Genomic DNA, 12,333 nt, shown 5'->3' with positions numbered 1-12,333 from the left:
GTTGAAAAGGAGAATGGATTAGGTTAAAGTATCTTGGACAATGATGGAATTGCAGCAACATGAGCATTTACTTTGGAATGAGCTTAAATATGAATAAATCTTAAATAGCTTACATAACTCCTTCCTTCACAGGAAAACAAAAAACAATTTTCTGGTTTTCATATAAAAAACAATATTTTTATATGTTTTATATATACCTGTAGATAGCAAACAATTTTTCTATTCTGTTTTTCAGCAATTTTACCTAGAAAGAAAGATCACATGATGTGCTAATTTCTCTTTATGAGTTGTTCTCTGTGGTTTAGGTCAGGTCTGAAAACCATGATGTAGCATTTGGGCAGGAATATGCATCCCAGTAATGCAGCGCTGGAGGCCAAGATGGAGAAGACCTCCACAGCTACCATGGCTTTTCCTTTTGTGCTCAGATACCCTGGAAAGAAGGAGATCCACACACTGCAAAAGGCCAACATGCTGAAGGTGATGAACTTTGCTTCATTAAAGGTGTCAGGTAATTTACGGGCAAGGAAAGCCACGATAAAGCTGGCAATGGCCAAGACCCCCATGTAGCCCAAGACACAGTAGAGGAAGAAAGCTAACCCCTCATTGCACTGTAAAATCATTACTTGTGGTTGTGAATGCATGTCCAACTCAGGGAATGGGGGAGATGTCGATAACCAAATGATACAAAGGCATAATTGTAAGAGAGAGCATGAGAGGACAATAGAAAAGGCCAATCTTTTCCCTACCCATTTCCTCATCTGAGATCCTGGTTTAGTGGCCATGAAAGCCACAACCACAGTGATAGTTTTAGCAAGTACACTAGAAATGGCCACTGAAAAAGTGATGCCAAACATTGATTGTCGGAGAAGGCAGATCACTTTGCCGGGTTGGCTGAGGAAGAGCAAAGAGGAGAGAAAACAGAGCAGAAGAGAGACAAGCAGGGTGTAAGTGAGGGACTGGTTATTGGCTTTGACAATGGGAGTATCCCTGTACTTAATAAATGTTGCAAGTACCCATGAGGTCAAGAAGAAGAAACCAAGATCTGCTGAGGCTAAACCAATTCCCAAGGTTTCTTCAAAAGTTAGAAAAACCAGCTGTTTCTGGATACATCCATTCTTTCCTTTATTTGGATAATGGTCTTTTGAACATTGAAAACAGTCATCCATATCTGGAAGGAAAATCAAGGAACTTGTCATCTAGGCCTTCTAAATTATTGAAAATCACATTAGTTTTTATGCCTCCAATTAGTTTATTAAAATGTTATTAAGTCTAATGAAATGTCACAGAATTCCTTCCCTACCATTTTGATTTGAAATCTTCCCTTCAGGGCATGGAACACAGTCATAGCAACAAAACTGATTTCCCTCAATCCCTTTCTTCCAGGACCCAGGGAAACAAGGGTCATTGCATCGAGAAAATGGAAGAACCTGATGATGAACCAGAAAATGTTTTGAAAAGGAGAGTTTTTAAAACAGTTTCTGAATTTTTCCTTAATGGAGTAACATGATTATTGACTTCCAAAAAGAATACAGAATTTAACAACTTCATCAACCACTTGAAAGGATGTAGAAATTATAATGAGGTAAAAAACCTCCTGTCTGAAGAACAGGGAAAATAAATAATTATACATGGTAACGATGTCATGTATACATGGGCACTCTTGTGATTTCAAGTTGAAATGCCCACTAAATATGCAATCCTGGCTTTTACATTGTAATATCATATTTGTCAATTTGAGGAATCTTTAATCATCCACAACATTTGAAAGAATATACCATTGTTTATTTAAAAAAATAGGAATTAGATTTCTAAAGATATTTCAATATGGGATCATAATGGGTTAAGGCACGGATCACAATGGATTAAGGTGGAACCACTAATTCGATACCTGGTTAAAAGCTGGATACCAGACAATTAGATCTTCATCAATGAATAATTCCTTTCCTTTTGGAGCCTGTAGATCCATCTCTCCAACTCTAACTCTCTGAAAGGATTTGTTTGGGAAAGTGATCAAGTTGGTGATGTCGAATCCACCCATTGCTTCCCCTTTCTCATTCAGGAACACTCTCTCCCCGGCTGAATTGTTAAAAGAAATGCCTTGAAGATGTGAATGGAGCTAATTGAAAGGGAATAAAAGATTGAGGGATGAAAAGCAATATAATAGAGAAGAGAAAATCATATCTAACTTTCATTCATTCTTTGTTCTCATTCCTATAATATTATTAAGCTTAGAAATTTGTTAATCAATACTGTATGATAATGTACATTTCTACTCTATGTATTTAACTTGATATCAATATACGGGAAAGTCAGAATTAACTGAAGCAGAATGAAAAAAGCATTTTGGAACTTTGGAATTCTTTAAATTATGATTTACATTCACTACTTAAACAACTACTTCCACATAGATCATATATAATCTTTCATCATTGATAGAAAGAAACCCCTTTTCTGTCTCTATTTAAAACAGAACAGAATCAGAGTCAGAATGGACTTGGAAGTGTTCTAATCCAACACAGTGCTCAAGGATGAGACCTTTCGCTATTTCAGGTAAATGGCTATCCTTCTCCTTTGTAAAAATTTCCAATGTTGGAGCATCCAAAAGGCAAGCTGTTCCACTAATTAATTGATAATTGTTCTCACCAACAGGAAATTCCTCCTTATTTCTAGTTTGAGTTCTCATGCTTGATTCTACATGCAGAAAATATTAAGACTTTCCACAACAGGGTAAAACATAATTCTATGTCAAACTGTTTATTGAAATAAGTGTCCAAAGCAAAGGGAATACCTGCCGAACCTGGAGATGTGGACTTTTAGGATTTTTATCCATCATAGGTTTTTTTCTATTGAAATGCAATGTGTACAGAACCTGCAAAGCATGAGCCACAGAATACACAGCGTTGTAGATGGTGTAGCTTTGGCCAGTCATCTCCATTTCAAAGACCGGTCCAGGAAGATCTTCCAGCTTCATCTCTCCAGTGCATTTCCTACTTGGCATTTCTTGTAATTCTGGTTTTGGAAATGAACAATCAAATGCTTGTTCCCAAACTTCCTGCAGAAACCCATCTCTGGGGACTGAAAGAGGATTAATGGTCTGAAGAAATTCCCTGAAACCTGCAACTGCTCTTGAATGAATGGTGAAGGAAATAGCCCCATGGAACATCTGGAGACCCCAGTGGATTTGAAGTCCTGATAATACAAAATCAATCTGTACAGTCATGATCCACACCCTTTTAAATAACGCAGTTTCCTTGCTTTCAGGATCTATCATAAATGTGACATATCTGAGCCACGTAATTGGCACCGATACTCCATAGACGAGAAATGCATTAGCTTTGCTGTTTACCCAAGTTATCATAACACTAGAGATTGTTTGATATACTTCTGGAAAGTCTTCCATGTGGACCAGTTGTGCTAGCCTTTCTATGAACGATGAGCAGATTCTGTTCTCTGAAAGTAAGGGCAGCATTTTCTGTAAGAAATGTTCTCCATCATTGTTATCAACAGTAAATATCCCAATCCACGTCCACCTGAAATGGTGAAGTAGTTGTATGATCCCAATGTACTGATGGTCCTCTTTGGGGACCATGAAATAAACTGAAGATAGCTTATTGATATCAAATTCCTTTTGGGGCAATGAGCCATATGTAAACTGCAAGGAAGTAGAGTAATGTTTTCTTGAGTTGTAAGATCAAATTGTCCAGATCTAGATTTCATACAAAATATATTCAGGTAATGAATTGTTTTCCTGAAATTCTTATAAGTATTAATATGGAAATGAACATTGGAATTGTTTCAAACAAATACAATTGATCGATTCTTTTGATAGAAACAAAGAACTTTATGTTCCATTAGGGATGGAGTCTCTTTGGATACTCACTTCTTGTATTTGGCATTGTAGTTTCAAACCTATGCTAACTCATACACCTTAACTCAGGGAGAACATCTTAATATACATCTAAGCTTAATCTTTGTTGTTGTTAGTTAGTTGCGAAGTTGTGTCCGACCCACTGTGACCCCATAAAAAATGTTCATCCAGACCTTCCTGTCCTCTACCATCCTCTGGAGTCCATTTAAGTTCATGCATTGGTGACTCCATCCAGCAACCTCCTTCTCTGTTGTCCCCTTTAATCTTTAACAATCCTAAATTAATAAAAAATAATAGAATATACTTTCTCCCTTTAGCCCTTTCCCAACTTACTTGTGGAATTTTGAAGAATTCTGCAATTTCAGCAATAGAAGAGGATGTGACAAAATCCAGTCCCCCAATGATAGCCATGAGATTTTTCTGACTGTCACACTTGTAGTTAGGGACAAATTCCTGGGATTTGAAAAGTAGGTCCAGAGTGGTGCGATAGGTCATCCTTGAATTGTAGTAACTGTCATAGATGTGGAATCCAAGAGTTACATTAGGCAAGATCCGGGAGTCCTCGTTGATCTCCTTCACAGCAAAAGCCAAGGCAAGAACATGTTGATGGAATTTGGGGAATATACTGCAAAAATTTAAATATCCCAGTTGAAGGAGAAAATTGACAATTCTAATAAAGTGGCATCATTTCTGTATGAATGATAAACAATTCTTTCGCTGATAGTAGTAAAAAGATAATCACATTTTCTAATGTTCTTATGAATTTCTACAGAGGATCCTTGGTGCTCTCTGAGCGTGGTGGCTTTGTTGAAGACATTTCATTGCCCAAAATAGGTAACATCATCAATGCCTGGCACCGAGGATGTTATCTAGTTTGAATAATGTCTGCAAGAAAAGAACACATCTCAGAGAGCACTAAGGACACCCTCATTTCCATCCTGAACTAAAATATTCTCCTTTATTGGTCATCTTTACAAAGTTCAAATTTCATTTACAAAGCCTTTCCATGACCTCCAACAAATATATACTACAACAAATACAAGTAGTGACTTTTTTGCCAGTACTATATTTATATTCTACGATTTTTTCAGAAAATAAATACAAAATTATGTATATATCCACATATAATAAATGACCTAGGGAAACAATACAGTCTAGTTTGGACATATACAGTAAATGTTCAAATAGAGACTTCTTGATCTGAAATGTTCATTTCATGTGAAAGACTCTAAAATGATGTAAAGAAGGTTATTTCTTCTTTCATAACTTGATACATTTGAAAGAAGAAAAGGAAGGAAGGAAGGAAGGAAGGAAGAAAGAAAGAAAGAAAGAAAGAAAGAAAGAAAGAAAGAAAGAAAGAAAAATAATATTAAAAAACTTTTTAGCCATATAAAGTATTTTTGAAAATCTAGGTAAGAGGGAAAAAATCTTACGTTGGTATGTCATAAGGTTTTTTAGAAGGATTTTCACTAAATTTAAATTCATAAAAGTGGTAAAGCATGTGAGATGTAATCCCACCAACGATGAAGTCACCAGGCTGATACCACTCATGCGGGACAAGGAAAGCATCACTTGCAGGGCAGCTCAGAGTAACTATTTTGGGTACCAAAAACATCACAAGAAACATCTTCATGCATTTGTTGTTATGACAATGGTTTGCCTTCTATCCTACCAATCAGGAAGTGCATTTAATTCAATCCTTCATCTAAAGATTAATCCAAGGCTTATATCTGAGAATGCACTTAATGAGAAAATGTATTGTTTTCTATTTGAAGATCGATGTCAGTGCAAAGTTGTATCTTGAATAGCACTAGGATTTGAACTGATCTTCTGGAAGAAGAGAACAGTGGTTAGAAACCTGAAGCAATGTGGCTGACAGAGCCATTATTACCCTTGTGCCAAACTTTCTGTGGTTCAAGTGTTATCTTAGAGCCAAGGTGGCGCAGTGGTTAAATGCAGCACTGCAGGCTACTGCTAGATCAGCAGGTCAGCGGTTCAAATCTCACCGGCTCAGGGTTGACTCAGCCTTCCATCCTTCCGAGGTGGGTAAAATGAGGACCCAGATTGTTGGGGGCAATATGCTGACTCTCTGTAAACCGCTTAGAGAGGCCTGAAAGGCCTATGAAGCGGTATATAAGTCTACTGCTATTGCTATTGCTATCTTTTTATCCAAGCTAATGCCTTGACTATTTCTGAATATCATTCCCTTCTGTGCAGCCTTTCATGTTTTGGCCAGCCAGGAAAACATGGTGAATCCTGTAGGAGATAATTATTTTGTTTTGATGAGATAATAATTGGCAAATGGTTCAACTATTTTTTTTTTATGACCAAATGCCAATGAATGTAATATAAGAGAGATTTGCAATAAAATATATGCTTGGTTGTTGAAAGTGTTATTTGAAACATTTACTTTCTACCATTATTTCACAAAATAAAATATGAATAGATCCACCAGGAGGAAATCATTTATTGTATTTATTGTTTATTTATTGTTTTAAAGCAATAATGAGAAATGTTAATATTATATTAATTAATAAGAAAGGTTAAGTGACAAAGAATTGAGGTCTTTGAACTATGGTGCTGGAGAAGATTCCTGTGAGTCCTTTGGATTGCAAGGTGATCAAACCGGTCAGCACTCAACCCTGAGTGCTCTTTAGAAGGCCAGATCCTGAATATATAATTCAAATATTTTGGTCACCTAATGAGAAGGAAGGACTCCCTGGACTCACTTGACAAGAGTCTAATGCTGGGACGACAGAGAATGAGGTGGATGGATGGAGTCACTGAAGCAGTAGGCATGAGCTTCAATTTGAATTTGAATTTGAATTTGAATTGATTTTATTTGTAGGCCACCCTTTTCCCTGAGGGGACTCAGGGCGGCTCACAGAAAACCAGGGAGGGGGGAATACAACACTAAGACGACAACACATAATAAAAATAATACGCAACATGCATACAACATTCGGGCGGGGTAATGGTCCTTATCCCCAGGCCTGACGGGCGAGCCAGTTCTTCAAGGCTGTGCGGAAGGCCTGGACGGTGGAGAGGGTACGAATCTCTACGGGGAGCTCGTTCCAAAGGGTCGGGGCCGCTGCTGAGAAGGCCCTCCTCCTTGTGGTTGCCAGCCGACACTGGCTGGCCGATGGAGTGCGGAGGAGGCCTAACCTATGAGATCTTATAGGTCGTAGGGAGGTAATTGGCAGAAGGCGGTCTCTCAAGTATCCAGATCCACTGCCATGTAGGGCTTTATGGGTGATCAATAGCACCTTGAAGCGCATCCGGAGATCGACAGGTAGCCAGCGCAGCTCGCGGAGGATAGGTGTAATGCGGGTGAATCGGGGTGCACCCGCAATCACTCGCGCGGCTGCGTTCTGCACTAGCTGAAGTCGCCGGATGCTCTTCAAGGGCAGCCCCATGTAGAGCACATTGCAGTATTCCAGCCTAGAAATCACGAGGGCCCGAGTGACTGTTGTGAGGGCCTCCCGGTTCAGGTAGGGTCGCAACTGGCGCACCAGGCGTACCTGGGCGAATGCCCCCCTGGTCACAGCCGCTATATGATGGTCGAATGACGGCTGTGGATCCAGGAGGACTCCCAAGTTGCGAACCCTCTCTGAGGGGTATAAAATTTGACCCCCCAGCCTGAGTGTTGGATTAGTGGCCGAATTTTTGGGAGGAAAACACAACAGCCACTCGGTCTTTTCTGGGTTGAGCACAAGCTTGTTAATCCTCATCCAGTCCATGACGGCTTCAAGCCCCCGGTCCATTACGTCAACCGCTTCATTGATTTGGCACGGGGCGGACAGATACAATTGCGTATCGTCCGCGTATTGATGGTATCTAATCCCGTGCCTACGGATGATCTCTCCCAGCGGTTTCATGTAAATGTTAAATAGTAGGGGGGATAAGACCGAACCCTGCGGCACCCCATATTTCAGGGGCCTTGGGGACGATCTCTGCCCTCCCACTAACACCGACTGCGACCTGTCCGAGAGGTAGGAGGAGAACCACCGTAGCACGGTGCCTCCCACTCCCACCTCCCGCAGTCTTCGCAGAAGGATACCATGGTCGATGGTATCGAAAGCCGCTGAGAGGTCAAGGAGGACCAGGATGGAGGGATGTCCTTCATCTCTGGCTCTCCAGAGATCATCCATCAATGCGACCAAGGCGGTTTCAGTGCTGTAACCGGGTCTGAAGCCTGACTGGAAGGGGTCTAGGTAGTCTGCTTCCTCCAAGGACCGTTGGAGCTGGAAGGCCACCACCTTCTCAACAACCTTCCCCAGGAAGGGGAGGTTGGAGACCGGGCGGTAGTTGTTAAGGACAGCTGGATCTAGGGATGGACTCCCTAGTTCAATGGACTCCAGAGGATGGTAGAGGACAAGAAGGCCTGTCCATGGGATTGCAGTGCATCAGATATGACTTCGCAACGAACAACAAAAACAATGCATGCTATGTTAGGAGTAACAATGCACACCTTTAAAAAAATCACCTTGAGCTCACTAAAAATCTTCAAAAGATTTATTGCACTAAATTTACATCCTATGGTAAAAGCTTTTACAAAATCTAAAGTGTATTGTTTCATATCTCACAACTAGAAATAGTTGAAAGGCAGAGGGGCTTACATTATATATAAAGTTTACTTTTCTGCTAAAACACTTTTAGTCATATCAGCAATTTTGAGGGAAGTTGCTCAAGCAGAGGTAGGATTCTACCAGTTTGGACTGGTTTGGGAGAACCGATTCACTCCAATTTTCAGCTGCCCCTTAGCTATACTAATGTAAATACCCTTTTCTGAACCCCAGCTGACGGGCACAGCAGAGTGACATGAATGGCATTCTGTTTGCCTCTGCAGCAGTAATGCAGAAGGTGATTTCTCTGTAAACTGTGAAGCACATGCTCAACGAACTGATGGTTACACTGGTAGGATTCCACTCCTGTGGCTAAGATTATAAACAGATAAAAACCATTTACATGGTATGTCATAAGGTTTCATACAAGGAAGTTCCTTAAATTTCAATTCATACCAACTTATGCCATGTATCATCAAGAGAATTCAGCACAACGTACACTTTGTGTGCTTCTGAAAGCATCATTCCTTGCTGATGAAAGGAATGGTGAAATTCTGTATGTGTTGTATTGTATACAATGACGTGCAGTCAGGGGAGGCAGGGGAGGCAGAGCCTCACCACTGTCATCATGAAAAGAAAAAAAAATGTAAAAGGAAAAAGGCAAGAGCTGAGGTCAGGCTGAGCTAGTTGCTGCCAGAGTCACCGTGGATGACTCTGCTCAGTGCTTAACTGTTTAAAAAAGCCTCTAAAATAGCGCCCTCTACAGGAGGAGGCAGGAGAACGACGTGCCTCATCTAGTCTGGCGTTGTATGACTGAGTAGAGTTAAACAAGGGTTAAAAGCCGAAACATTCCTGACATAGATGAGGCACGGCATTCTCCTGCCTCCTCTTGTAGAGGATGCTTTTTTAGAGGCTTTTTTAAAGAGTTAAGCAGAGTCATCCACATGGTGACTCTGGCAGCAATTAGCTCAGGCTGAGTCAGCTGTTGCCTTTTTCCTTTTACATTTTTTTTTCTTTTCATGATGGCAGGCAAGAGCAGATTTGAAATCCTCTCTGAAACAGCTGGAAAAGGTACGTGTGGGTTGGAGGGAGGGAGAGGAATTCAAACTTCATCATCCTGGTGTGGGGATTTGGGCAAAGGCTGGAGGGAAGTGCTCTCCTTCCCCAAGTGTAATTTGATTGCAGGCAGAGCCATATTGTTTTTTCAAACTTATAATCAGTGAAGCTGGGCTGGGGGAAAGTGTGTGTGCTCCAGTATGGTCTCCCTGACTCCTTCCAATCCACCTTTGTGTGTGTGTGTGTGTGTGTGTGTGTGTGTATGTGTGTGTGTGTGTGTGTGTGTGTGTTGAGAGGGGGGAGGGAGGGAGAGAGGGAGGAAGGAGGGGAAGGGAGAAGAAAAAGAAAAAGAAAGAAGGAAACTTATTTTGCAAAGGGGAAAAACAAATGCTGTCACTTTAAATCGGAACTCAGCATGTCTGGCTGTGGAATTCTGGGAGTTGAAGTCCACAAGTCTAAAAAAACTTGTGCCACTGCCTCACCAGCCATAAACCTCACCGCACGTCACTGATTGTATATACATTCAGTGCAATGTTCCATTGTCAACCATTGCTTCTAGTTGTCAGATATCATGCTGGGGGTTTCCATTGCTCCGCCATGAACAACTTTGAGAGTGGAGATTAATGTCAGGCATAAGAAATAACAAGTCCAGACATGAAGGTTAAAGTAAAATGATTTATTGCTTAAAATTTATGCAGAGAAATCTATTGAACAAATCGCCATCATGTCTGTCTGTCTGTTTGTCTGTCTGTCTGTCTGTCTGTCTGTCTGTCTGTCTGTCTGTCTGTCTATCTATCTATCTATCTATCTATCTATCTATCTATCTATCTATCTATCTATCTATCTATCTATCTATCTATCTACAAATAGTTTTGTGTGTGTGTTTGTGTTCCAGCATAACACACACATACATTGAGCAATTTCAACCAAACTTGGTACACAGATGACTTACTCTCTGGAAACAAATACTATGGGAGTAAGACATCCCTAACACCACTCGGGATGTGTCCATGTGTGTGTGTGTTCCAGCATAACTCTGGAATGCCCGGGCTGCTGAAATGAAAAGCACTGAATTATATCTATAGTGTCACGTCACAGTATTTTTGACAGTGATAGCATGCATTTTGTGATAGTGTGCATTTTGGATTCAAGTTCTATTAAGATACAGCTTATTGTGCCTTAAAATGGCTTTTACAGTACAGCACAGTGGAGTTGCCATGGCAACAGCTGGGCAGTAGTTTACAAGGCGGCTCCCTCTTGGGAATTGGGATAAATGTACACCCAGGCTATTCCGGGTTATTAGCTAGTATGGTTAGAAATAAACAATGGTTAATAGCATTCAAGGGGGGTTGCAATTGTAGGTATGAAAGGGCTCGAAACTGATCTCTTTTTCATTCTTCCCCCTGGCTCTACAAGTCTTCTCCTACAGAAATAAATTCACACTTTATTATAGTTACTGGGCAGTATACACTTTGAAAAAAGAATGAGGCAGAAGCGAGAATATATTTCATTTCATTACATTAGTTTTCCATATTGTTAAAATATGATAAAAAAAATATCAGTTACAGTGGAGCTGTATTTAAAGATTAAAAATGAATGGTAATGATCTAAGATAACATTTTTAAAAAACAAGGTGCAATGTACAGCATTCAGAAACCATGATGCTGGGTTAAATTGATGTCTACAAAATGATATTCCGATCTTGACTATATTTACATTGTGGTTTATAAATAGAAGGCATATATATCATGATAGTAGCATGTAATATATTGGACACACTTTGAGTCAATGCCAGAAAAGTCCCAACAGCACACGGCAAATCAATTTTGTCAAAGTCTTTTAAAATAGAGTGTTGAAAGGGACACAAATGAATTTTCAAGAGTCTTTGGAAATGTAGAAAATAAAGGACATCTAGTGTTTTGGAATAGGCAACTATAATAAACCTTGCTACACACAATAATCCTACGCAAAGCCTCTATTGGCAGAAATGAAACTTCTACATATTTTTTTTTATTTTTTGTCAGCAATTTTTCCTAGCAAGAAAGAACATATGTGGTACTAATACCTCTTAATGAGTTGCTCCCTGTGGTTGAGGTCAGGCCGCAAAACAATGATGTAGCACTTTGGGAGGAATATGCATCCCAGTAATGCAGCGCTGGAGGCCAAGATGGAGAAGACCTCCACAGCCACCATGGCTTTTCCTTTTGTGCTCAGATAGGCTGGAAAGAAGGAGATCCACACACTGCAAAAGGCCAACATGCTGAAGGTGATGAACTTGGCTTCATTAAAGCTGTTCGGTAATTTACGGGCAAGGAAAGCCACAATAAAGCTGGCAATAGCCAAGATACCCATATAGCCCAAGACACTGTAGAAGAAGAAAGCTGAACCCTCATTGCATTGTAAAATCATTTTTTGGAACTCTGAATGCATGTCCAAATCAGGGAATGGGGGAGATGTCGACAACCAAAGAATACAAATACATACTTGTAATAAGGAGCAGGAAAGGACAATAGAAAGAGCCAATCTTTTCCCCACCCATTTCCTCATCTGAGATCCTGGTTTAGTGGCTATGAATGCCACAACCACAGTGATGGTTTTGGCCAGGACACTAGAAATGGCCACTGAGAAAGTGATGCCAAACGTTGATTGTCGGAGAAGGCAGATCACTTTGCCCGGTTGGCTGAGGAAGAGCAAAGAGGAGAGAAAACAGAGCAGAAGAGAGACAAGCAGGGTGTACGTGAGGGACCGGTTATTGGCTTTGACAATGGGGGTATCCCTGTGCTTAAAAACAGTTCCAAGTACCCATGAGGTCAAGAAGAAGAAACCAAGAGCTGCTGAGGTTAA

General features: G+C 40.4%; 1 long non-coding RNA gene across 1 annotated transcript; it reads right to left on the bottom strand.

Annotated features, from left to right (window-relative positions):
- Positions 1-678: 678 nt before the first annotated feature.
- On the bottom strand, positions 679-2,903 carry LOC148046853 (uncharacterized). Its single transcript, XR_015696281.1, has 4 exons — positions 2,789-2,903; positions 1,889-2,116; positions 1,301-1,427; positions 679-1,168 (listed from the first exon to the last, which is right to left on the bottom strand). It is a non-coding gene; the product is annotated as an uncharacterized LOC148046853 (long non-coding RNA).
- Positions 2,904-12,333: the final 9,430 nt, after the last annotated feature.

The sequence above is a fragment of the Thamnophis sirtalis genome, unplaced genomic scaffold, assembly GCF_051295495.1.
Source record: "Thamnophis sirtalis isolate CommonGarterSnake01/CBP01778 unplaced genomic scaffold, rThaSir2_p1.2 scaffold_4, whole genome shotgun sequence".
NCBI classification, from domain to species: Eukaryota; Metazoa; Chordata; class Lepidosauria; order Squamata; family Natricidae; genus Thamnophis; species Thamnophis sirtalis.
This window is presented reverse-complemented; position numbering and strand designations above follow the sequence as displayed.